We start from the raw sequence: 4717 nt of genomic DNA, 5'->3' as shown, positions 1-4717 counted from the left end.
GAAGTGGGTCACTAAATGAAACCCATGCTCAAGGGAGGCGATTAGACAAGAATGTGAATACCAGGAGGCAGGAACCATCAGGTGTCATGTTCGAGGCTTCTACCATAACCCTGCTTTCTAGCTTCAGTCTTTTGGCAACAAAGTAATCAAGAGATAGAAGCAATTGATGGTGGAATCACACTCAGTAGCATTCTTTCTTTACTCAGAGAAGAACTGAACTATTGATCATGGAGGAGGTGACCACTGATACTTCTGCATAATAATATACTTTGATCTTTCATGAAGTCACCAGCAAGCTCTAATTTAAGATCCCAGCAACACTGTTAAATCTATTCTTCTCTGCACATAGAGGCCTGACCATATGTAGTTCTCTCATCAGAGGACTTTCTACGCAAAAAAAAAAAAAAAAAAAAATCTATCCCATATCAGAAAAGACTTTAAAATTTCAAAAACCTTTAATCTGAAATGGTTTTCTGATACACCTTTTTAACGTGGTTTTAGAACACATACATGCAGAGAATATATGATTATAAAACTCAATAACGCTAAACTGGGAGCATCATAAAAAAGCAAAGAGAGATATATCTATTTTTTTGTGTCTTAAAAAAATCACCTTGTCTTCAAAACAGCCCTGTGAGCTATGTAATACTATTATTTTGCACATGAGAAAGGGAGATCTGAGAATTTGCTCAATTTCATGCATCTTTATTTGACCCAGAACCTTGATTACATGGTGGCAGGATTAGATTGAGGTAATCTATATGCTCTGAACCAAACAAGAGAGAGAACGAAAAATCCTGAAAGAGGGGAAGAAATCCTCGTGTGCCTTCATCTCATAATTGGACACTCCTTCTTTGGCCACTTTCTTTGAAAAGATTCCTTTTTAAAAAGACTGCTGGAGGCAGAGGGAAAAAATGTGATTTAACCTAGGGCTTAGAATAAGTCCTGTGAATCTCTAAAACTTTGTTGGAGATGTCATACACTGGAAAGAACTATACTTAAAAGCTTCAGGCTTTTCTCTGATTCTCCTTTTATATGATTTGTGAACATAAAGTCATTATGCAGATGTTCTCTGCACTGAAAGACCACTTTGATAAACCTTGAAGTTTTTCAAAGATAAAGCAAATTTGAAAATAGAGAGATTCAAGAAAATGTGGACCCAAAAACTGAACAGTTCTCCATAATAATGTAGAAAGCTATTTTTACTTTAGTTGGCATTTCATCCTATTGTATTATGTTTCCCTTAGGAAAAATGTGTTTTCCAAGTTAACATTTAGATTGATTAAATTCCAAAAAATATTTACTGTACTTGGATAATGGGCATGAATTCTTTTTCCATAATTGGGGCAGAGGTCAAAAAGACCCAGGAGATAGAAGGTGTCATGGCAATGTTTTCATTTGATCTTGAAATGAATTGGATTGAAATTTCTAAAGCTCAATTTTGACTGTATTGTAGAAGTATCACATATGGTGTTTTCCAGAATGAATAAACCAGGCTTTTCAAAATATATTGATGTTATCTATTGTGCTAATTTCAAGGAATGAAGAGAGGCAGATAAGAAGGCCTAATTTCTGTGAGACCTAGTGGGAATTGCTCTGAAAAGAATGGACTTCCCTGATGCCAATCACTCCTGGAAGAAAGGTTGCCTTCCATGAAAGAGTAAAAGGGTCCAGATATGCCCTCCTATTGTTATCAACTAGAAAACAGTACAAAATATATGAAACAATTGTCTTCCATCATTGTACAACAAACAGTTCAGGGCTGTGATTTCTGAAAGAAGATAAACAAATAAAGTGAGCTCCACAATTGCCCTGGCTTTATGCCTGGAGGCATTTTAAAACTATGGCACAGGGAGGGGGAGTCCAAACATAGTCTAGAAGCCTTGTTGATTTGGAGATACAGCAATTGGAAACCAGAAATGGTGAGGTGGCTATAATTTGAAAGGCAGATTACTGAGAAAGGGACATATGCAGAGAAATAGCTCCAGAAATATGTGTGTGTCTGTCCTTGAGTCTTTGACTAAATACCAATCTGCACATGCAAGAGTGACACAAAGTTGGACAAAGAACAACTTCTGAGAAAAGAAAATTTAGTAGGGTGGGAGGGCAGGGGGTGCAAACCAAACAATTCTCAGATTTTTTTTTTTTGAGATGGTGTCTCATTCTGTCACCCAACCTGGAGTGCAGTGGTAGGATTACAGCTCACTGCAGCCTCACCCTCCCCTGGCTCAGGTAATCCTCCCACCTCAGCCTCCTGAGTAGCTGGGACTATAGGCATGTATCACCTTGCCCAGTTAATTTTTTGTATTTTGTATAAAGATAGACCTCTGGCATGTTGCCCAGGCTGGTATTGAACTACTGGGCTCAAGCAATCTGCCTGTTTTTGCCTCCCAAAGTGCTGGGATTACAGGCATGAGCTACCATGCCCAGCCAATTCCCAGGATTTATACTGAATTTGGCATCATGTAAATTCCAAAGCCTCATGAAGAAACCTGAATGATTATACAGTTCATCAAAGACTCCTAAAGGAAAAGCTATAGTCTACACTTGATGAAAATGGTTAAATTCAAGACTCAAAAGGATCAAATTGATATGCAAATTGTTTAATTACATGTGGGAATACAGTAAACATTATTTAAAGAAACATAACAAAATTTAGAATTCTACAAAATAAAATCACAACATCCAGGATCCAATACAAAATCACTAAGTGTGCTAAGAAGCAGAAAAGTTTAATACATAGCCAGGATAAAAATGAGTCAAGAGACATCTGGTTTTTAGTCTGAAAAGTAAAGAGCTTGAAAGTTGTCACTCCCATCCTCACAACAAGAGAAATATTGAACAAACTAAAAATCAGCCACTCTTCTTAAATCCGTCAGAGAATTGATGCCACAGGACAAACCACTGGTACCCAAATTACGAGATCACAATTAACCGCAGCAGAAGCCCAGGAGCAGAAACCTTGGTGGCAACCAGTATTGGGGTAGGAAAACTTAAACTGTAATTGATAAATTGCTAGAGGCTCAGTATGGGTGAGTGTGAGAGTTAAAAATTCCAGATAGAGAGAGTAGTCTTGGGGAGGGGGACACATATTTATGTGAATTTAACTTCTAAGAGCTCTACAAGTTCTCACAGCAAAGATTAGAGAAAAATCTCCTTGTGTTTCAGCAGGAGGAAGGGAAAAGCAGACATTTTGGAATATGCCCAGATAATTTTGTTTTTCTTAACAATCTCTCCCTTCGAGAGAAAGTATTTTACCACAGTCTAGCGAGCTGGGGTTTTACTAGGGCCTAATTGACCCAAGAGAAGGGAAACACCCAGTCCCTACTAGCCTTTCCGGTTCACCAAAGAGTGAAACAAAACAAAACGTTATTAAAAAGCATTTGTGAGTGTCACAGCTTGGATATACAAGCAAACTAAAAGAAAGAGACCAAATTATAGGATGATAGAATACTTTACCTTTCCCCACATGTTACAAACACATTAATAGGTCTTTTGTATAATAAAAGTGTAATGTAACTATGTCTCAGAACTTATTTAAGAGGAAATCTCTAGAAAAGCCTCAAAACAATAGGGAGACAAAAACAGTACATCAGAGAAAATTATTGCATCTGACATCTACAACTGTAGCAAACAATAAATACAACCTAAGCCCTAGCCATTTAAACATAAAGCCTCACACTCCATGCCTACTTAGTTCAGTTTGTTTTACCCAATACATCATATCTGGCTTTCAAAAAATTACAAGACGTACTAAAAGACAAAAAAGACAGTTTGAAGAGACTGAGTAAGCATTGGAACAAGACTGAAATGTGGTAGAGGTGTTCAAATTATTGAACCAGTAATTTAAAATAACTATAATTACGGCCGGGTGCAGTGGCTCATGCCTGTAATCCCAGCACTTTGGGAGGCCGAGGCAGGTGGATCACCTGAGGTCAGGAGTTCAAAATCAGCCTGGCCAACATAGTAAAACCCCGTCTCTACTAAAAATACAAAAAATTAGCTGGGCATGGTGGTGGGCACCTGTAATCCCAGCTACTTGGGAAGCTGAAGCAGCAGAATCGCTTGAACCCAGAGGGTGGACAATGCAGTGAGCTGAGATCACGCCATTGCACTTCAGGCTGGAAACAAGAGCCAAACTCCATCAGAAAAACAAACAAACAAACAAAAAACCACTGCAATTAATATGTTAGGCATTCTACTGGAAAAAGTAGACAATATGCAAGAGTAGATGGGTAATGTAAGCAAAGAGATGGAAACTCAATATTGTTAAAATATCAGGAAGAATATAAAAGAAATACTAGAAATAAAAAACACTGTAACAGAAATAAAAAATACCTTTGATGGTGTCATTGGTAGACTGAACACAGCTGAGGAAAAAAAAATCAGTGAGCTTGGAGAAGTTAATCAAAACCTCCAAAATTGAAATGCAGCGTATGATGACACCTTGGTAATGCTGCAGACTCCTGAGTGTGCAGTGAAGAGGTGAACTTTGAAAAGTCACATGTGTGAAAAAAAATGCACAGAGCGAAAAATGAAAAATACAGAACAGAATACCTAAGAACTGTGAAACAATTACAAAAGGTGTGACATATATAATAAGAATACCAGAAGATGAAGACAAAGAGAAAGGAATCCGATGAGATATTTGAAATCATATTGATTGAGAATTTCTCAAAGTTAACACCTCCAAACAACAGACAGGCACCAAAAAAAA

At 37.5% G+C, this 4717-nt stretch overlaps 1 non-coding gene across 1 annotated transcript; it reads left to right on the top strand.

Annotated features, from left to right (window-relative positions):
- The first annotated feature begins 4431 nt into the window (after positions 1-4431).
- On the top strand, positions 4432-4511 carry LOC123566991 (small nucleolar RNA SNORD55/SNORD39). Its single transcript, XR_006689702.1, has one exon. It is a non-coding gene; the product is annotated as a small nucleolar RNA SNORD55/SNORD39 (small nucleolar RNA).
- The last annotated feature ends 206 nt before the right edge of the window (positions 4512-4717 follow it).

The sequence above is a fragment of the Macaca fascicularis genome, chromosome 9 (assembly GCF_037993035.2).
Source record: "Macaca fascicularis isolate 582-1 chromosome 9, T2T-MFA8v1.1".
NCBI classification, from domain to species: domain Eukaryota; kingdom Metazoa; phylum Chordata; class Mammalia; order Primates; family Cercopithecidae; genus Macaca; species Macaca fascicularis.
The sequence above is the reverse complement of the archived record's forward strand: the minus strand, read 5'-3'. Positions and strand labels throughout refer to the sequence as shown.